General features: G+C 47.9%; 1 protein-coding gene across 1 annotated transcript in view; it reads right to left on the bottom strand.

Annotated features, from left to right (window-relative positions):
• The window catches only part of DGLUCY (D-glutamate cyclase), an 85,901-nt gene extending 75,412 nt beyond the window's left edge, over window positions 1–10,489 (bottom strand). Inside the window, 1 exon segment of the mRNA XM_061181497.1 lies at window positions 10,477–10,489. The gene's annotated coding sequence lies outside the window, so the exon portion shown is untranslated.
• Between the last annotated feature and the right edge of the window lie 2,428 nt (window positions 10,490–12,917).

The raw sequence follows: 12,917 nt of genomic DNA, 5'->3' as shown, positions 1-12,917 counted from the left end.
CTGCCAAACCAAACAATACACTGCTTAGAGATTTAAGGGTATTTGTGTGCGTGTGTGTGCAGGTGTGCGTGCGTGCATGTGTGTGTGTGTGTGTTTATAGTAAAACTATAAAGAAAATCATGGGATGATGAACACACAATTCTGTATAGTTTCCATCTGATAGAAGGATACGTGCCTGGGGAGGAGCATTCAGATATTTCTAAGAAACTGACACTGTTCTATTTCTTAACTTGGGTGGTGGGGATGCAGGTGTTTGTTTTGCTATTCTTAAGCTGAACATATGGTTTATATGTATGTATGACATATTTCACAATTTTTAAAAAAAATTAAAAGAGAGGATAAAAAGTCTCTCGGTGATGGCTAAGAATGCAGAAAGAGGGTCAAATCCCCTGAGGGTGAAGGCAAAAACCAGGCAGGCTGCATGCTCTTGACTAACAGGAAAATGCAAACCAAGAGCCTGCTCAGAGGCCTAGCCCCTCAACACATATTTTTGTCTCCCCAGCACTTTTTTCCTTTCAGAAACTGCCTTTCCCCCAACCCAGAAGGGTTGTCATTCATGTGGCACATCAATGGTGGGTATATGACTCAGGCCAGCTAGAGTATTTCTACTTGTCTGGCCTCAGTGGTTAATGCAGGGATGAGCAGAGGTCCCAAGCCAGCCCAATCAGAGCCATCCCTGCCCTTCTGTTGGAGCAATCAAGAAAGAGGTGGGATTACTATATGTAAATGAATGCATGGTAAGCCTAGACCTCCATGAAAATCAGCCTGAAAATGAAGCCAGCAGAGAGAAAAGCAGAAAGGAGGACTAGAGAATCACAGAAAGGCAAAGAGAGGGGGTAAGAGAGAGAGAGGCAAAGTCCTCATTGAGTATCTGGATCCAGCCATTCCTGATTCCCATTAAGTAGACAGTTGCAGATCCAGCTGCAATCAAAAGTGTCCTAAGTAGCATAGAATTTTGGACCAGGAACAGGATTTTGGAAGTTGGCTGTGTTGGGGTGGAGAGCAGGGCAGTGTGAAGCCTCCCCTCCGTGACCAGGAAGTGAGCCATATCTGTTAAGTGGAGCAAAGTTGCTAAACTCTCTCCTGTTGAATCCGGTGAGGTTGGAAATTTAGAGGACTTGTTATTTTTTTATTTTAAAGCCAGGTTACTGGGGTGTGTCAGCCATTTCTTCAGCCCTAAGTGAGGGTCTATAAGAAAAGATACACTTGAGTCTCAGCTGGGCCTTTCTGAAAGCAGGGAAAGGGAAAAACAAAGACTCTTTCTGCTGTGGCCTGTAATTCAACTGAGCTGAGAGCCAGAAAATCATTTTTAGGATTGCAACAGTCAAATTCCTGCCCCAGGCTAAAGTTGGTGCAAGCACAGGCTGGGAGAAGGAAACACAGCGGGAGATAGGAGAGGGACCCTGGAGAGGGCTTCTCCCCCTCCAGCAGCTCCTGCTGGGCACTCCCTGCCTGAGTGAAGTGCCTTTTACCCCACCGTAGGCAGCTGTCCACTGGGAAAGAGCCTGAGGGCAAATGGCCTCCCCCTCCCCCAACCCAGTGTGTCCAGGGCAGAGGCCAAATGGACAAAGTCTAAATGAAAGCTGGGAGAGAGCAGAGCACAGAGACGGTTGTTAGGGGATAGACGTGGTGAGGACAGGGTCCAGATTCCAGAGCATGACTTGTCTGGGTTCTGGCTCTGGTTGCCAGCTCATGGAGTTATCAAAAAACTAACTTCCCAGCAACTATCTAAGAGTTTGAGAGAGTCATACTGCCAGAGACGTCTCAGTCTAGCAAACCGCAGCACGAGATTGCACAACCACTGGGGCCAGACCCAGATCTCTGGACTGACATCCTCAAACTGTGGCCTGCTAGAGTCTACGGTTTCCAGAAGGGACATTCTCTCTGATCCACCCATGGAGGGCCATGGGCAAGGGAGAGTCTTCCAGAGATAGAGCCCTGGGTACCCCTGGCTGATTGAGGAACTCACATCTTTCAGGGATATGAAGTGGCTCCTTGTCAATCCTCTTCTGCAGGATGTTGGACAAGTGACTGGAGCCTCATGTTTCCCCTTCTCCCCTTTACTAAATGCAAGTGGTTTTTATTCCAAGTATCTTACTTTTCTCCACTAAATAATGCCAGAGGTGTTTGAAATGATCATTTAGCTGTTGGTTAACAGACTATTAAGAGCAACATCCAGACCTGGTCAAGAAGAATGTATATCCGCTAGCTTTGCTTTTATGTGGATAGCCTGTACCATGTTCCAGGGGGCGCATTTCTGAAATTGTATGGAAAAAGGGCACAGATGGATGCTAGGAAGTCAAGGAGCAGAGTGTAGTGGCTATCTATTACTCTTTCTGCCCTGTAATGGGTTGAATTTTGCCTCTACTCCCCGCAGCCCCGGCCAGAGACATGTCCAAGTCCTAACTCCCAGCACCCGTGAATGTGATCTTATACGGAAAAAGCATCTTTACTGATATAATTAAGCACAGGGTCTCGAGATGAGATCATTATGGATTAATCCAGTGGGTCCTGAATCCAATGACGAGTGTCCTTAGAAGAGGAGACGATAGAGACAGAACAGCACAGAAGGGGCAGTCATGTGAAGATGGAGGCAGGGCTTGCAGCGATGCAGCTATAAACCAAGGATTGCCTGGGGCCAAAGAAGCTGGACAAGGCAAGGAAGGATTACACCCTGGAGTCTTCAGAGGGAGTATGGCCCTGCTGACACCTTGATTTCGAACTTCTGCCCTTCATAACTGTGAGATAATACACTTCTGTTGTTTCTAGCCACCCATTTTGTGGTGATTTGTTGCGGCAGCCCTAAGAGACTGATACATGCCCAGACGTTTTTAAGACTGTCCCTCCCCTGGCGGGGTTGTCAATCACTATCTCAGACATAGGTGACCAATCAAAATACCCCACCCCCATGATCACAGTGTTTGGTTTGGAGACAGTCACTGCAACAGACTGAAAGTTTATGTGTCCCCAAAATTCATATATTGAATCCTACCCCCCAGTGTGATGGTATTAGGAGGTGGGGCCTCTGGGAGGTGATTAGGTCATGAGAGTAGAGCCCTCATGTATGGGATTAGTGCACTTCTAAGACCCTAGAGGACTCTCTTTCCCCTTCCGTTATGTGAGGACATAATGATAAGACAGCCATTTATGAACTGGGAACTGGGCCCTCACCAGACACAAAATCGGCCACTGTGTTGATCTTGGACTTCCCAGCCTCCAGAATTGTGAGAAATAAATGTTTATTGTTTAAGCCACCTAGTCTGTGCTATTTTTGTCTTAGCAGCTCAAACAGACTAAGACAGTCACAGGAGAGAGCTGGCCCGTGAAGGAGCTTGCAGAGAAGTAAGCAGAGATAGGAGTGTAAGGGGAGGGACAGGTCTCAATGATGCCACCCCTGGACCTACAAAGAACCATGTCTAAATACAGATCTCCCTCTAGACTTTTGAGTTAGTAAATTCATCTTTTTTGCATGTGTCAGTTTGAGTCGGCTTTGTCATTTGCAAACCTCCCAGGTCCTGATGTACACATCCTGTGAGGTATCTGACCCCAGCAGATATCCTCAGTCATGTGAGAGCCCAGGCTTAGAGGAGCAGCAGACGTAGACGTCCCACTTGGTGATAGGCACAAGGCTCCTGATAGGTCTGGCTCTCAGGGTCTGGGCCATTGGACTTGCCTCGGTCCACACAGCTGGACAGAGGGCCTTATTTGACAGGCTCAGTTGATGACCAGAGACTAGGGAGAATCTCATCTATTGCAGAGAGCACATTTGGCAGCAAGTACATTTCAAGTACAGTAGGTAACACTGCATCATAACCAACAAGGAAGGCTTCTGTAAAACATGAAGATTTGCTTCTGTTCCACCACAGAATCAGAGTGAGTTACAACCAGCTCTGCTGGGACATGACGGTTTCCCTGGCCAATGCACCATCGCCTTCCAGCAGCACTTTGTCCAAGCCTCAGTGTGCTCTTGGTTGAGGAAAGCCACGTTGTTGACAGAAATTCTAATCCACCTCAAATCAACAAGCAGCTACCCCAAGAGAGGCCCCAGTTCCTACCTCAAGCCTTAAGTCCTGCTGCACTGTGAACCCCAGAGCCGAATGCAATCGTACACGGAATGCAGAAACCCCACAGTAAAGAGGAAGTGGCAGCGAGGAGAGACACACAGTGCTTCCCTTTGCTTAACTCCTCGAGGAGTGAATTAGTAAGGAATAGCTGTTTCAGTGGGCTGGGTGTGCAGCTTCTAAACTTCTGATTATTGAAGCCAAATGATGTTTCTATTTAAAAATCAGACACACGGGACTTCCCTGGTGGTCCAGAGGGTAAGACTCTGTGCTCCCAGTGCAGGGGGCCCGGGTTCGATCCCTGGTCAGGGAACTGGATCCCACATGCATGCTGCAACGAAGAGTCTGCATGCTGCAACTAAAGATCCCACACACCACAACAAAGATCCCATGTGCCGCAACTAAGACCCAGCGCAGCCTAAATAAATAAATGTTAAAAAAAAAAATCAGACACACCCTGAAGAGTTGGTACCATGCACCTTAATGTGATGCATCAGGCTCTGTGAGTAAGAGTTAAAAGTTTCTGAAAAAACGGTGGGTCTCCTTTACCTTTTATACAGCAACTTCTGTGTGTTGGGCAACATGCTTAAGCACTGGAACTGCCAGTGAGGAAAGAGGCGCGTGACACTGTGATGACAGTACCAGGCAGGTACGGTCTGGGAGGTGATGTATGAGCTGAGTTTGGACGGACAACTGGAAGTTAGCCCTAGGAAGAAGGGAGAAGAGGGCACTGCAGTGAAGGCATGTCCCGAGGCATGAACCTGTAGCACGCTGAGTGGTTGACACACAGGGAGCGATGTTGGAGAGGGGCTGGAAAGGTAGACAAGAAATGGATCAGAAGTGGATCCATGGATATGATTAACCGAAGGAGTGTGAACTTTATCCAAGAGCTTTGGGAGTGTTGAAGAGCAGGAGGGTGCTCTGAGCAGACAGCCTTGGATGGGTGACCCAGGCAGGACTCCAGTGGAGGACGGAAGTGGAGAAGAAGGTCCCTCAAGGGCCCTTTGACATAGCTGTGTGAGAAGCAATAAGGGCTTTCACCAGTGGTAGGGGAATGAGAGGAAGGGGGGATTCAAGGAATTGGAAGAGGTAGACTCATCTGGACAGGATACTTGATTGAATGTAAAAGGTGCCATGAGAAGGAGGAATCCGAGATAATTACTAGATTTCTTTTCTCTGGCATGAGCAACTGGGGTAAGGGTGACATTCCTGAAAATAAGAGATACAAGTAGAGGGTTAAGTCTTGGAAGAGACTGGTGTGGAGCTTGGCTTTAGAACTGTAAGTAGGAAGAGCGTGTGGGACAGCCACCAGCAGAGGTCCATGAGAAGCTGGGCATTCACATGTCAGAAGAGAGATCCGTATGGAGGAGGGAGAGCTGGGAGCCGTCAGCTCATGGTGGTTGAGGACACCAAGGAAGAGGGGCAGAGGGCAAGAAGAGCAGGGGGTGGGACACAGACCCAAGGGACGTTCAGGGGGTGAGTGGACAGGAGGTCTCTGTGAAGGAGATGAAAACAATGTCCAGCAAACTAGGGTGGAAGCCCAGAGAGTAAAGCCAAGGAGCGAGAGGCTCAAGGGGCAGGGGAGTGCAATGGCACCAAGGTTCCAGAAAGAGGGAGTCAGATCAGGGAAGAAAAGCACCTTCTGGACGCGGAGTATGGCTGTCTTTAGTGACTTTAGTCTAGGCATTGATCATGAGAACAGAAACCAGATTGCAATGGGTGATGGAGGACTGAATAGGCAGGTAGGCAGTAGAGATGATTTTTTTCAAGAAGGTTGGCCATGAAGAGACAGAGAAAGGGAAACTGAAGAGAGAGGTTAGAAATATGGGATCAAGAACTGGGTACTTTTCAGACTGAAGAGACTGAACACGTTCAGGTACTGATGAGAAGTGTTGGTAGAGAAGAGGGTGAAGATGTGAGTGAGAGAAAAATGATTGGAGGGAGGCTCCAGGGGCACAAGGGGAAGGGCAGCTGGGGGCCGGAGCCACTCCTTCCCTGGCATGGGGGGATGCAGAAGAGCAGGAGATGTGTTAGGGGGTTGAGCAGGAGGACCTTGAGAGAGTTTCTTGGGACCTTAATTTTGTTGTTTTATCAAAGGGCAAGGTGGGTTCTCTGTCAATGACGATGACAGACATGGAGGTTAAAAAGAAGGGTTGGTGAAAGAGGGACGGTCAGGAGGAGATGCCAGTGGCAATGGACAGGGAAGGATCTAGGGACATCTGGAAGGGTTTCCAGGCATCCTTGGGAATTCCTCTAGCAGCAGTCGGCACCCCAGGAAGGAGCAGGGCAGAAATGTCCTAGAAGTAGGGTTCAGCTGGGTGGGTTCACACAGAAGGATAAGTGGACAACAGTGGTTAGAGAGAATGCAGGTTAGAGAGAGAAACTGACCACCATAGTCAAACAAAGCCGACCGCCGAGTTAACAATAGTCACCGGTTCAGATGTTTAGCAGAGTGGTCAAGGTCACTTCTGTGTATAGACTAGATTCCCTCTTCAACAAAGAAAGTGACTGGGGGCAGATAGAGTAATGATGGAAAGAGCAGGATTTTTTTTTGGCCGCACCGCAAGGCTCGCGGTATCTTAGTTCCCCGACCAGGGACTGAATCCCGGTCACGGCAGTGAAAGCACCAGTCCTAACCACTGGACTGCCAGGGAATTCCCAAGAGCAGGACTTTTAGAATCAGCCAGATGTGGGTTCAAAAGCATCCTTACTATTTCCCTCTCTGAGCTTAGAATTTTTGTCTATAAAATATGAAATCCTTTATATTAATCCTCTGCAGAGTTGCAAGGATTAAACACGATGATTAATGTAGAGTAATCCTGTTAGGTTGTAATCTCCATTAGGTGTCTGTCTTGTTATTTACTGCTCTAACTTCTGCTTCCTGTAGGTGCCTGGCACATAATAGGCCCTCAACAAATACAAATTTCCTTCTTCATCTCTTAGGCAATATTCATCATAGCACCTTCTCTGGTAAGTTCCCCTGAGACAACTGGCATTCCCTTCCTTGACCTGTCCAATCTCAATTACTTGCAGTAATGAGAATGGAACATTGATCCACACTTCCTTTTATTGAGTCAGGCTGTTACTTAACTTTGATTTCAGGAAAGTATGCATCATTGGAGGTTGAACTCTAAGACCACAGAGATTCAGGACCAGGTGGCTGCCCATCCATCCACCAAACAAGTGGCTTGGCTTCTTTATCACAGCTTTGTGGGCTCATAGATAACTCCTGATGAGGTGGGGATAAGGTTCCCTCCTCAACACATGCAAAGATGGACTCCAAGGGAATGGAAGGAACACAGGTACCTTCCTTAATCAGCCACCAGAGGCCCAAGATCCAAGGGATAGTGACTCTCAAGAGACAAGGGAGTATGGAATTTACTTTGCATGTTGAGAAAGTTGTCCAAAAATTCAGAAGAAAAAAATTTAAAACAGAGCCCAATGCTACTCTTGCTGGGAGATTTGGGCAGTGAAGGAACAGGCTGCCCAATCCAGTGGACAGTCAGTCTGACCAGCCTGTTGGAGAGAATCACACTGCCCCCAGAGGTGTTTATCTGAAACATGGAGCTAAGCGCCATCCTTGGATTTTGCTAAAGAAGAAATCCAAGGGTAAAGCAGACATCCAACAGACAAGATGTAGAGCACCAATGGGCTGAGAAACTGGCAGACCAAGAAGACATTAATGACTTCAAATTCAGATCCAAAACACATGTCTCTGGCAACATGGCACAGAGACTATGAACTATCCCCAATTTCCACTCTCCCTTTCTTCCTTTTAATAAGAGAACTCCTAAGTTTTAGTTGGGCATATTTAGCTGGCCCAGTTAGATAATACATTTCCCAGGCTCACCTGCAGCTTAGTGTGCCCAAGTTCTGGCCAATGGAAGGACATGGACAACCTCTGAATGACATCATTTAGAAGGGGGCTGCTGGCCTTCCCCCTCCTCTCCTCCTCTTCCTCCAGGCAGGAACAGAAGGTGGATGTGATGTTGAGCCAGCTTTGACTATGCAGAAGAGGACACAGTAGGGGATGGGGAGCAACACAGTGGAGGGAACCTGGGTTCCTGAATGACCCTGTGGAGCAGATTTGTTTACCTGTCCTGGACTGACTAGCATCCTCTTAGCTATGAGGTGAAAGAGAAATACATGTCTCTCCTTTTTTGAGAAAATGTATTTTTGGGTCTTTTTGTTACAACTTAGCCCGTACCCTAAGTAATACAGAACATTTCCCAAAGGAACAGATAACAATAATTTTAGTACTGATAGTAATATTTACTGAAAGCTTACTGTGTGCCAGACATTGTTCTAAATACTTCACATGTATTATCACGTTTAATCCACACAACACTCCCTAGATAAGGGCTATTATCATTTTACAGAAAAGAAGGTGCAGGTAGATTGAGCACTTTGTCCAAAGACTCATGGCTATTGAAGTGGCCAAACCAGTAGTCAAACAAGTGATATGGATGGCGATCATATCCTTAGTCACTATGCTTTTCAAAGCATAACTTTTCACAATTCTATGCAGCCAAAGAACATGGCTTAGTTTTCCAGAGAGCTGTGCCCAAATGTTAACTTTTCTTCAAAATTACTGCAGGACCAAGGGAAGTCATTTAGCTTCTCTGCTAGTTGGTTTTCTCCAAGAGAGCACAGGAAGGAGACGCAAACTACTTGACCTCACGCAACTGCTAGAAGGATAAAACGAATTCATGTACGTTCAAGAAATGTTGTGAAGCTATAAAATGTGGCATAAATGAAATATGGCCTTAAGGCAAGCTGGGAAATCCTTAAAACCAAAATAACAAAATGCACTCAAATTTTTTTTTTAATGCAAATACCATCTAGCAATTTGGCAGATCGCCTGGAAAGGCTGCGAAATCTGTTAAGGAGAAAGGTACGTTTGGTTTTGTGCATCTGTCATCCTCAACTGAAAAAGGGAGAGATTAATTGAGGCTAATTGAAAGCGAGCATACCTGTGTGCCTGGTGTGTGTGTGCACATGCACACACACGCACACCGGCTCTCAGTAGAAGAGAACCATTATTATCAAGAGCAGAAGTAGCAGTAATCTGCGATGCCTATGGGAAGCAGGCACACAAGTTGGGGCATGGGGTGGGGAATGCAAAATGCTTGCAGGGTGAGGGGGGACTCTGGTGAACAGGCAGCTCCAGCTTCAGCTGCCCTGCTGCAATGTGAGCCTGGTGTTTCAGAATTTTCAGGGTCACATATGAAATACTTCCATTTTCTAAAGATGCTCAGATTTATACATCAAACATGTCATGGGTCAGCAGTTGATTTCCTGGGATCTAGCCCTGCAGCTGGAAGTCACATCTGACCCTTTAAGATGTTTCATCATAATTAGGTACAAGCCACAGTTTAGCTTTCTCTCAGCTAACCCCACCCTGCCCTGCCCTGCCTCACCCCAGGCCACCTTCCTCTTCCTTCTTCCCCACTTTAACTCCACCCCTCTGGGCTTTCTCTTTGCCTTCTGCCCTTGGACCTCTCCTTCCCTTCCTTTTCACTTGTACCCAGTTATCTTGAAGACACAGAGTAGCTTCCCTCCTCTGCATGCCAATCAATGCCAACATAATCGCAACCTGCTACCCGCCCCCAACACATGATCATTTTTGCATGCCAAGTAAGGTGGATTACAGCGGGCTCTTGATGGTCCATCACGAAGGAGGGGGGCAGGGGGGCACAGGTAACGCTACAGAGGGGACACCCAAAAGTCACAAGGCTTTGTCTTTAGCGTTTGGTGGCCCACAGGTCAGAAGCCCGCCACGGCGGTCACCTGCGCCATGTTGGTCCTGCTCCCCCAGAGGAGACCGAGACAAGGGGGCTCACGGCTGGGAGAAACCTCTGTCTCCAGCCAAGGTGGGGGTGACGGCCTCGCCTCCACCTTTCCTTCCCCAGAGGTCCCCGCCTGTGTCCTGTGGGCGCCCAGCTGACTGCCCATGTCTGCGGCACCTGGAATCCCTGCACCCCCGGCTCCCCCCACCCTCATCTTGGCCATTAGCTTTATCGCCTTGTCGCCAGCAAGACTGTGGCCCAAAGGCCAACGGTTACTTCTGACAGGTTTCAGTTTCTCTTTCTTTGCTTTCACATGACCTTGGGTCCTCAGGGCAATGACCTGAACTGAAAGGCCCAGGCGTGAGGGAGGACAGAGAGGAGGCAGGCTACCCACACCTGGGGTGCGTCCGTCATCAGGTGCTACCTATCATGAGCCCAGCTTTCCAAAGCGAAGAACAGACGGGAACCCCTGGGGAGAAGTTCAGGAAATTCTGTGCCCTGCTAACTGGCTTTGCCCTGCGCGGGCTCCGCAGGCCCTTCAGCTCCTGCAGTGGCGGCGACGGGGTGTGCGGACGTCGCCTGGGACAGAGGGGGGCTGTGCTGTGTTCCGTGCTCTCCTGACTTACTGTTTGCTTGGGACGTCTGGTCTAGGGCTACAGTTCCTCTCTTTGTTTCCACCGCCTTGCAAAAATGTATGCTTCCCTCAAAAAGGCACAAAGGTCCCCTTTCTTCAGCTCACCCGCACCACCCGGGTTGTTCTGCAGGGCTCGGGTCTGCAAGCCCAGACCAACCCCAGCGCAGACTGTCGCAGCCTTGCTCGGCAGCCCGTGCTCACGTGGCCTGTGCGCTGGCCGGTGGCCTCCTAGGTGGGCAGCCGGCCCTAGTTCTTAAAGCCGCAGAGCCTCCGGCGGCCGGGCGGATGCTACCAGCTTGTGCCTAGTTTCTCTGCAGGAGTTAGCCTGCCCTCCCTGGAAACAGGGACACATAATGCAAGAGCTTGACTGACGTCACCCAGGGAACTTTGAAAAATTCTGATGCCCCAGAAATTCTTTCTTTTTAATTGAAATACAACTGATACACAATATTGTGTTAGTTTTAGGTATACAGCAAAGTGATTCAGTTATATATATATATATATATATTTCAGATTATTTTCAATTATAGTTATTACAAGATATTGAATATAGTTCTCTGTGCTATACAGTAAATCCTTGTTGCTTATCTATTTTATGTATAGTAGTTTGTATCTGTTAATCTCATACTCCTAATTTATCCTCCCCTACCCCTTCCCCCTTTGGTAACCATAAGTTTGTTTTCTGTTTGTGAGTCTGTTCTGTTTCTGTTTTGTATGTAGATTCCTTTCTATTATTTTTTTGATTCCACATACAAGTGATATCATAATATTTGTCTTTCTCTGACTTACTTAGTATGATATTCTCTAGGTTCATCCCCATTGCTGCAAATGGCAATATTTCATTCTTTTTACGGCTAAGTGATATTCCATTGTGTGTGTGTGTATATGTATATATATATATATATACACCACATATTATTAAACCAGTTGTGTGTTGATAGCCCCAGAAATTCTGATGTAATTGATCTGGGAGCGCAACCTGGGCACCAAAGATTTTCAAAACTGCCCAGGAGAATCTAATGTTTTGGGAATCACCATCAGTGCTTTTCAAACTTCAGTGTGCTCAAGAATCACATGGGGATCCTGTGAAAATGCAGGCTCTGATCCAGAAGGTCTGGGGTGGGGCTGAGGTTCTGCATTTCTAACAAGCTCCCAGGAGATGCAGTTGCCTCTGGTCCACGGACCACACTGAAGAGCCGAGTTGATGGCTGGGTCTGCATCCTGCCACCCCGACTTGGAGCCCTTGGTGAGTTTCTCCCTAGGCCACCATTTCCCTGTCATTCATCTTGGTCAGCTGTTGTGAGGATTAACTGAGATAATAAGCCTGAAGTACTAGAGCAGCACCTTGCACTCGGAAAGCATGCAGATGTCGGCTCCTGTGATTTTCTGTTAGATGCCTTCTTCAAGGGAAGAACAGGATCTCTTTCTTCTGATCTGTCCCTCTCCTACTTCAAAGCCATCAGGACTTCTCTTCTGCCCCAGGATTAAGCCCAAACACCATCCGAGGTCCCTCACCAAATGATCTCTGCCCGCACCTGTGGCTTCACTTTTCCGGCCTTTCATGAATCTTAGCACCCTCACCTCAAAACACAAGTCATACACCTAAGCCCACTGCAGGCCCGCCCTTTCAGATCCAGGCCCTGGCCCGTCCCTCCCTAGGCCTGGCTCACTCTTCCTGACCTCTTCCTCCACCTGGGTAACTTTTTCCCTCTCCTTATGACTTGACACAGGTCTGACTTCCTCCGAAGCCTTTCCTGGCTCCCAGGGACAGGTGAGGGGCCCCCTCTGTGTTCCCACAGCCTGCCATTCTTCTCCTCCCCAAACCCTCACCCTTAGGTGTTGTCAGTAGCGATTTACTTGTCTCTCTGCCTCTAGTGGTTGGAAGCTCGGGGCAGGCTGAGCTCACTACCTCATTCAATAATACTGGAATGAGTGAGTTAATGAATGAATGGATAAATGAATGGGTTTAAATGAAAGGTCTCTTTTCTTATAGAATCAGAAACCCTGTGTCATACAGCCCCACCCACCCAGGGTGCTATCTCTGACCAGCTCTGCAAAGGTCCATACATAAACAAGCTACCCATGCTTCCCCCTCTCCAGCCCTAGCTTGCCTACCCAGCCCTGGGTCCAAGTCATACTGTTTGATATCCTATTTCCAGAGAATGAAATAAAGTAAATCGAAAGGTAGTTGTTAAATTGGTCCTGATCTCAGAGAGGCAGCAGTGAGTGGTGGTGTGAAGTGAGATCTTAATTCCCTGCCCAGGAATTGAAGCTGGGTAGCCTGGATGAAAACCAGGAATCCTAGCCACCACATCCCCTGCCTCTTGCCCCCAGTGAAAAATGCATTTTTCATGGAGGCAAAAACTGTGAAAACAGGCGCAAAGTTTATTATTAGAGACATGGCACAACAAGTGGGAGAGCACACAGAGAAAC

Source organism: Eubalaena glacialis, chromosome 2 (genome assembly GCF_028564815.1).
Source record: "Eubalaena glacialis isolate mEubGla1 chromosome 2, mEubGla1.1.hap2.+ XY, whole genome shotgun sequence".
Classification (NCBI taxonomy): Eukaryota; Metazoa; Chordata; class Mammalia; order Artiodactyla; family Balaenidae; genus Eubalaena; species Eubalaena glacialis.
Note: the sequence above shows the minus strand (reverse complement) of the source record. Positions and strands in the feature narration are given on the sequence as shown.